Below are 10,118 nucleotides of genomic sequence, written 5' to 3' on the forward strand. Positions count from 1 at the left end.
TTAATACACTCATCCTTTTTAAAGTATATAATAATATCACAACAATATATTTGATTAGATATCAGATAAAGTTAAAATACAAAAATTATATAATTCATAATTCCTAGCGGAGATAATATATATATTAAGATGTATAAAGGAGCAGGCAGATTTTGTCTTTGCTTGTGTAAAATGCTCATATACCTATTTATATAAGTTTATGTTTAAGCTGAGTCTTAGATGTTAATTATTGTTTTTATTCAGAAAAGTTACCTGAATACCAATATGGGAGGGGGGGGGGGAGGTATTGTTCGATTTTGACATTATTGAATGTCATCTTTAAATTACTCTTAAGGGTGTACTTTTTCCTATTAACTCTAAAAATCACATTTCAAAACAGCTATTTCGAATTTTGAAAAGGAAAAGGATGAATAAGGACAATTTTATTTTATAAAAAAAATATTTATATGAATAATCTATTTGGACGGATCCTGTTTCTATAAACTTATTTATTCTTAAAGATTAAAATTTATGCCTTGCATTTACGGTTGTTGGAGCCAGTTTAGGACATTTTTATTTCATAAAGTTGATTTTGGTATTCCTTTTTCGGAAATTAATTTCTTCTTACCAAAATATTAAGAGCTAAAAGATATTTTTTTATTTTTAACAATACAATTCTTTTTAAATTGTCTATTGTTTTTAAAAAATAGGTAAATATTTATTAAAATAAATTGCTATCAAAATTTTTCAATTTTAAATAATTTTGATTTATTAGAATTTTTCTTATAAATTGCTTTTCCAACCCTTATTTTTTGAATCACAAATTACAAATGACATTATATGATTTTTATAATCAAACAATCTTTGACTTGGTTCCCAAATGTTTATTTTATTAAGGTAATATTTACCCCAAAAATATTTTTCGAATTATGCATGATTTTTTTTGTTTTTTAAAAAAGAAACAACCTGCAATTTATTCCAAATCTATATATTTTTTAATGTATAATTTTTTTAATGTATTAAAAATAGTATTCATTTTCAATGTAGTACCATAATAGTATTAATTTTATTGAGATATTTTTAAAAAATTAAAGGGGAAACAATATAAGTTTCTATACTCTCTGTTACTGAAAGAAGTTTTAATTATGAATATTTATTGTAAACCTAGCAAATAGTTCAATATTAACATCGAAATATTTCTCCTTTTAAAATTCAACCCATACTTTTTGATCCTTTACTACACAAGTGGAAAAAAATCCCTTAACTACAAAGATGGGGTCTATTTTATCCCAAATTTTGATTAGCTATATCTCAGAACATATTAAAATTTGAGATCTACAATTTTGAATATATATTAAAATATTATTGAAAATAATAAATACAAAATCTTATATTAATAGTTACTTCTAAAAAAAGTTATGCAAATTTTACTAAAGTTGCTGAAATAAAAATTTTTTCCTGAGACCTTCCTTTAATTATATTATCACTAAAAAAAATTTAAAAAATGCAAATTATATTATATATTTTATTAAATCAATGTTGAATATAGATAATTATATAAATTTTATAAAAAGATATCAAATATTAAAAAAAATATTAATCATCAAATAACATGTAAATTTTTATACTAACATTCACGACAAAATGTATGCATATGATCTTTACAAATGAATTTTGAACAATTTAAACAAATAAATGTTGTTTTTACGTCCTTCACTCTAGGACAATCATAACATCTTCCCTTTTTATTTGATGGAATATGTTTTTCATCAGTTTTGAGAACATCCCCAATGTTGTTACGTAATAATCTACATATACTAGGGTTCTTAGATCTGCTGATCATATATGGTGTTATTAGTTCCATTGCTAATAATTTTATAAATTTTTATATTCGATAAATTATTAGCTTTATAAACTATCAGTACATTTATTATTGATATATTTACTATAGTATAAAAAAGGTCAATGGCATCTATTGGATTTCCTGGATATATAATATATGGAGGATAGTTGATCAACTGTATCACCTCCAGTTTTTGTTAAATTATAAAAATTTATAATTTCTGGTTTTTTAAACTCACCAGTTGATGCATCAATTTTGTTATCGTAATGTAGTGTGTAGAAAGCAACACTATATTCTTATACTTTTTGGTATGTATAAAACTAACAGTTCTATTTTCTCTAAATGCAAATAAATTAAATTTATATTTTTTCAATTTTATATAAGGGTTGCCAGATGTCACGATTTAGCCGTGATTCTCACGATTTCATACCTAATTTTTTACTTACCCACATTTTCTCACACTTCACGCTTTTCTCACGTTTTTTGAGTAAATTAAAATAATCACACTTAGTCTCACACTTTTTCTCACGTTTTTAAATTTTTTCAATATATTTTTAAATTTTTTTAAAATATCTAAAAAAATTGTAGTATTTGTTAATAATCCATCTAACCAATCATATTCATTGATCAATTACCCACAACAGAAATTCAATTTTTAGAAAGTTTATCAAGTATAATTATAATATGAATTTAAATAACTATACATTTCTTTAATGGATTTTATAAATCTTATATTGAAACTCGTAAAATTTTAAATGAATTAAATTAAGGGTAAATATAATAAAAGATCTAAAAAACAATCATCCGTTTTCAATACTAACGAATGCATGGAATAAAGGTAATAATGATCGGGGATTTCTTAAAAATTTTGAGACTATGGCCATTAATTATATAAATATTTTTTAAATATATAATTCTTTTTATAATAAAAAGAAAAACTTCACCCTTCGCCTTCTATTTTATTTGAAATGCACAGACGATTTTGAAATTTATTTTATTTATATATTACTTCTTTTCTACCACCCCTTCCCTCCCTGCCTTGTTGAAAGAAAAAAACAAAAAAATAATATTTACCTCGTTTTATTTAACTTTTTTTTCCTTTCAAAAAAATAATTACATTATATATTTAAAGTACTTACCATCTTTTATATATGCATTGCATCTTATATAAAAATTACACAAAACAAAATCCTTAATTTTTGGTATTTATTTATTTATTTTTAAAAATAGTACTAATTTTCTTCTAAAAGTTTATTCTACAAATAAAACCACTCTTAGCAAATAGATTATTTCGGCATGTTAAACCTTAATTTTTTATGTAAGCCTTAAGATTGTGGTAGATGGCACAAAAGTTTGGACATTTATCAGCGAAATGTCGAGGTTTAGGTAATAATAATAGTTAAAATAATTCCCCGAACCAAAGTTAAATTTTTTTCTTTAAAATATATTTAGTATTTTTCTTTATTAAATTTAGCCCTTTTTGAAATCGAGCAGTTTAGCACTTATATTTATATAAAATTCTCAAAAACATGATTTAAAAAAACAAATTTATCTTTCATCAAAGGAAAGGTGGGACTATGAAGACCTCAGTCATTTTAAAAATTTCAGTACTTAAAACAAGTATTTGTGTGGTAAAACTAATTTTGATTTTTTTCAGTACTTCAAGAGTTTCGGTAACAATTTTATTTTGTGCTTCAATTATTCGTCATTTTTTCATTAGTATTTAAAATGATTTTATTTATTTAAATAATACATGATATAATATACACAAATACCATTTTTATATAAATATAGTAAAAATCAAAATATAACGTTATTTAATAAACTTTTATTAAGTTTAATTAATAAAATATCATTTAATATAGATTTCTCTAATCTTGTTCGTAACGGTGTAAGGATCAATCCCAGAGCACTGACTGATCTTTCAACAGATACTTGAGAGCAAGGAGTAGCTAGAACTACTCGCGAGAGGGCATATAATTCCGGATCCTGAAATTTTTTTATTGCCAATATTGCAAAATATTTTGATCAGATGGCAATTTTTGACCATATATTAAACCATTAATTTTGGTGTTGATATCAATACTTTCAATATTTTGGTATATTGGAGCAGTTTTAAAATTTCGAGGCATAGTCAGGGTTGCCAGATATTCTTCACTTGAAAACGTGAGTTTTTATTTTAGAATAATTAATGGGGAACTTCGCCCCCCCATCTCCACCAATTTGCGGGCCTGGCCCGTTTTTAACCGGCCTTCGGCCGGGGTAATTGATGTAGCATACTCATCTAAGTTATTATGTTATATTTAATGTAACAAGATTTTAAAAACAATGAAAATTTTTTATTGATTTTCTAATAACAATTATGATATATAATTTTCTCATTAAATATAGCATAATATTAATTATTATATTTTATGGATGATTTTAAAAGAGGCAATAAAGATTTCCCATCGGCACTGTAGAGATAGGCTGAAAACTCTTTGCATAATTAGTTATATTTTGTTTAACTATAAATTCAGCTTCCAATGATGACGTTCTTTTCGCCAAGCAGTAATCATTAGACTGAATATTCTCTCTGATGAAGCATTTGGATGTGGAATAGAAAATATAAAATTGCATATTTTCTCTATCAATGGTGAGTTTTTATTAAAGAAAATCCATCCATTTTTCTTGGGTATTCATGTGATTGTGTTTTGATAATTTTTCTTCATAATAAGAATAAAATTGTGAATATTCCTCAAAGATAATTTCTGTATCTATGTTTGGTATTTTATAATTACTAATAATTTTTTTGTAATTATTCTAATTCTGGACATTATTTTAATGTCATAGGGATAAGATATTTCCATATATTATCTATAATATCATAACGTTTTTCTACATACTATAATATTTTTTATAAATATCTTTGATTCATTTTTGAAATTTATTGCCTTTTCTACATCATTATTATGTTGTAAAATATTTTTAGAAATGCTCCTGTAAAAATTTTGTTGAATTTTTAAATTTAATGAATTCTTTAGTTTTAGGATAAGATCATGTATATATATTGCTAATACATCTTCAGTTTGCAATTGTAAATTTATGTTATTGACTAAAGTGCCAACGTTAAGGACAACACCTAAATATGCCTCTGCAAAATCATCTCCAAAAATTATTTTCAAAATTGGTGGGGTTGCTGATAATGATAAAAAATATTCTTTAAGGAGTTGAAAATACTTAAGTATCCGCTTAATCGCTGGGATTAGTGTAAGCCAACGTGTTGGAACATGGCGAAATAAATCTGACCATTTTAAGTTGCACCATTCTACCAATTCTTTTAAAATTGTAACTCTTTTTGTCGAGTTGCTAAATTCATTATAGCATTTAATTACTATATTCTCAATATCATATTTAAGAAAAATTATGGCCTTTTTTAAACGAATTGTGAAGAATGTGGCATATACAATCCATTGGTATAATATTATTACTATGGCTTTTCAATTCTGTCCAAATACTTTAATTTTTCCCAAATTTTACAGATGCGTTATCTGCACAATAGGCCGATTTCAAGTTCAGCAAATTTTAAATTTTCTAGCAAGCATCTAGATATGTCTTTAGGGGTTTCACTGTCAGACGAAAAATTTTTAAGTAATTAAACATTTATTCCATTTTTTTTGTTGAAGTATCTAAGGTATTACCTTTATTCTATGCATCCATTAGTATTGAAAACGGATGATGTTTTTTAGATCTTTTATAATATTTGCCCTTAATTTATTTCATTTAAAATTTTACGAGTTTTAATATAAGATTTATAAAATCCATAAAAGAAATGTATAGTTATTTACATATTATAATTATACTTGATAAACTTTTTAAAAATTGAATTTCTGTTGTGGGTAATTGATCAATGAATATGATTGGTTAGTTGGACTATTAACAAATACTACAATTTTTTTAAATATGTTAAAATAAAATTAATTTAAAATTTTATATTTGTTTTTAAAAATATTTAAAAATTTTAAAATATTTTAAAGAAATTTAAAAACGTGAGAAAAAGTGTGAGACTAAGTGTGATTATTTTAATTTACTCAAAAAACGTGAGAAAAGCGTGAAGTGTGAGAAAACGTGGGTAAGTAAAAAATTAGGTATGAAATCGTGAGAATCACGGCTAAATCGTGACATCTGGCAACCCTGGGCATAGTCAATATATATCTGGCGAAAATATTGAATTAGCCATTTTTAAAAACGGCTCAAAACGAGCCGTTTAACAACATTAGCTAATATGCTTATTAAATGATAATACTCGCCGAAAAATATGATAAAATACCGAATAGGTAAATTTTTGTATATGTAAGGTCGAATATAATTTTAAAAAATTCCGAGCAGGGCCCAAAAAAATTTTTTGAAAAAAAATCCGGGCCGGGCCATGCAAATGGTACTTCTGCAGGTGTCTGATATATATTAAAAAATATTAAGACTACTATAATAAAAAATTATATATATGAAATATTAAAACTTATTAAGTGCAATAATTGACGTTTATGGTTTATGCCCCATATAAATTAACAAATCATGATTGAAATAATATGTAGCTAGATATAATAAATACTCATAACTTTCCTAAATTATAGAAGAGTGTTTAAACTTTGCTATAAAATTTAATTTATATATAAAATCAGAGGGAATACTACATAATTCTTGCAAGAAGGCAATGAATGTACTATCTGTGAATGTCGAAATAATTGTGATGAAATGTTTTAACGAATTTAGTTCAATTAAAAGAGTTAATGAATTAAAATAGTTGGTGAAGTGGTCTGACTTGGAATGGTGTGAGTTGTTGCGATATGTACCTATCAGGTGGTTATCATTAATACCTGTCAATGTAGAATTAAAATTTTACAAACCCTTAAAAAAATATTTCTTAAATAAAAATTTTAAAAGCTCTCCTAAAATTTTGAAAAATTTTTTCGAGTATGAAATGGCAGAAGCATATTTGGAATTAGTTTCACATGTTGGAAATCTACTTCATGCAGTTAATATTCAGTTGCAATCAGAATATTCTTTATTAATAAAAATTCACAAAATCATGCTACAGCTCTGTTCATCTCTACAATTAAAATTGATAATAAATTTTATGGCGCAATTGATATAAATATTCTATTAAAATGTTCAAATAATACTCTAATACATTTTTAAATGAAGCAGATATTTTTATTAAGACAATTTTAGAATATTTACAATCAAAATTTGATTTTAATAAATCTATTTACAAATGTATAAATATTATGACCTTGGAACAGAAACTGTCAATTGATAGTTTTTGTAATTTAATAAATATATTAAAAATACCGAAAGACATTGATGTCTTGTTTTAGGAGATTGTAATTCTCTCTATTTTTTATGATTGGCCAAAATACTTAAAGGATGGTCTAAAAGCAGAGGAGAAATGGTTAAAAATTTTTAGTAATAACGATGATCCCCATGCTTGGAAAAATATGCGAGTATGCCTTCTCCTTACCTCATTCTAATGCCTCATCCGAGCGCATTTTTACCCTGATGAGGACTGCCTGGAAAAAGGTGAGAAATCGGATTGATTAAACAACATTAGAGGCCGAGCTAATGGTTAAACAAATATATAATATGTCATGCCAGGAATTTTATAAATATCTCAATAACGACGGTAAACATTTAGTTCTATTATTTAAATCTCAAATAAAATATAATTAAGTTTTAGCAATGGCACCTAAAATTTATTGTCAATTTTTAACTGTAAAGATGAACACATCTGCAGCATAATTTTGTGAATCTTTGTTAGGATTCTTCTGATTGCAACTACACATTAACAGCATGTAGCAGATTTCCTACATGTGAATCATTCCTAAATATACTCTGCCATTCATTATTAAAAAAAATTTCAAAATGTTAAAATAGCTTTTATAATCTATATTTAAGAAATATTTTTTATAGGTTTATAAAATTTTAAAATTCTATCGATGACGGGTATTAGGAACATATCGCAACCAAAATTGTTGATCTATTCTGTAAATACATTCTGTTTTTACAAAATTCACTGAGGCATTATCAGATCAGAAAGTTGACATGCAATTTATTGATAATCTCGAATCTGCTATATTTACCATTATGGTTAGCTATGTCTTTAGATTTTTCACTATTTGAGGGGAAAAAATTTAATAGTTTTATTGAAACGACCTTAATTTTTTTGAAATAGCGGAGGATCAAGGGAAATATCTTAAATATTTCACTTATTAGATGCATCTGTTAGAATTGCATATGTATGCCCATCTTTCAAATCGTCAAAAATTGACCTCCTGAATCTAGATCCTAAAACATTGATGATAGCCTTGCTCATTTTTGTTCTACAAGTATAGTTTTCATTTATATTAGAGTCGTTAAATATTATGGGAAAAATATTCTACCAACATTGTGATGATAGGTATATCTGTGAATGTTGTACTACAAGATAAGTGATTACAATTGTCGCAACTGTAGTTGCATCTGTATTATTTCTTATTTTTGAGTACATAATTATGTATTTAAACGTGTTAAGTGATAATTAAGCCTATAATGTTATACTTATACACACACACGGTAGATTTCCAATTGCTTTGTTTTTGCGGGATATTCGCATAAAATATATTTTTAATTGTAAAATTTAAATCGTTTTTTTTAATAAAATTTTATCTTGTTTACATTCTTTTATATTTAAAAAAAATCGTTGGTTTTTTTTTATAAATTATTATATTTTAATAAATCAAGATTTTATTTTAAAAAATAGTTACCGACTTTGTATTTATATAAACTAATTATTAAAAATAATAGGCGGGTAATTAAGTCAATTCAAAATCCAGGCCGGTCCGCAAAAATATTTTTTTTAGCAATTTTTATATTTCTACCGCAATTTTCATATTTCTACCACAATTTTCATATTTCTCCTGCATAATACCAAATTTCTCCCGCAATTTGAAAATTTTGACCTGGCAACCCTGACCACCCGGGCCCTTTTTTTGTCGAAGGGTTCACATCCCTGCTTTTGATTAGCTATCGATTATACCCTATATTAGAAATATCTAATTTCATAAGGCCAAAAAAAATAACATTGAAAAAATAAATAACAATAAAATTAAAAATAAAACGAAACGAAACGAAACACGCTTAAAACGCTTTTTAAAATAAGATTATTCTTTATCACGATTAAAACGTGATAATACAGTATTATCATTCATTAACTTGAAACCCTAATTTTTTAGTTATCCCTTTAAAACCCGTGATGATCCCGGATAGTTATGATCCATTTAAAAATTAGGTTAATGATGCTTACTACCTTAAGGTACTTCCTATCAAATTTGAATTTTGTTCATTTTTCATTTGGATAGACACTACCAAATATATTTATAATATATATTTGAAAAATCGTGATTTTTGGAAAGCCTCTATGGCCTAGTAGGCAAGAGCTTGGCTTACTGATCCCATGCTCCAGGGTTCGAACCGGGAATGATCATGTTTTTTTTCTTATTCTAACTTGGTGGTTCCATCCTTGGGGGGATGATATATAGAAGGCCGGACTCGACCACGTGATTCCGTATTAATATAATAAATAATAAGGGTCTTATTACATTTTAATAAATTTTGGTCGGTATTTAGCAAATTAGATTGGTATTTAAAATATTTCCATACATTCACTTTGTAGTAAGCATCATTAACCTAAAAATTACGACATATATATTGTTAAATTTAATTTTTTTTATAATAATCCATTTTGGACATCATTTGTATATGTTTATGTATATATTGTTAATTTATATTTTTTTATAATAATAAATATTATATATAATTTAAATAAAAATATTTAAAAAATAATATCAAAGAATTAAGATGTTTTGAAAATAGTATGGGTTCTTGTTTCAAACTGTTTTTTTATGGAATTTGATAGCATTCGTGTTTTAATAATATTTGACTTTAAATATGTAACTACAATAGTTTTTATATTACGATTAGTTTTTAAAAAAATTCAGTTTTGGACACTTTAGAAAAATTACAAATTATAATTGATACTATGAATAACTTTGAACTTGTGTTGTTAAAGTATCGCGGTGATTTTCTAATATTACTTCGTTATATTCAATTTTATATAATACACACAAAAATTATTAAAATATATTTAATTCTAAAATCTTAACCTTTTAAGTTTTAAATTAATATTTAGAAATCTATATAATCTAATTTGGTACAGATAATATACAAATTTATTTCATAGTACAATGATATATAATTTCCTTTTCCTGATATCGCATAA

This window comes from Gordionus sp. m RMFG-2023, chromosome 2 (genome assembly GCF_954871325.1).
Source record: "Gordionus sp. m RMFG-2023 chromosome 2, tfGorSpeb1-WG-v2, whole genome shotgun sequence".
NCBI classification, from domain to species: Eukaryota; Metazoa; Nematomorpha; class Gordioida; order Chordodea; family Parachordodidae; genus Gordionus; species Gordionus sp. m RMFG-2023.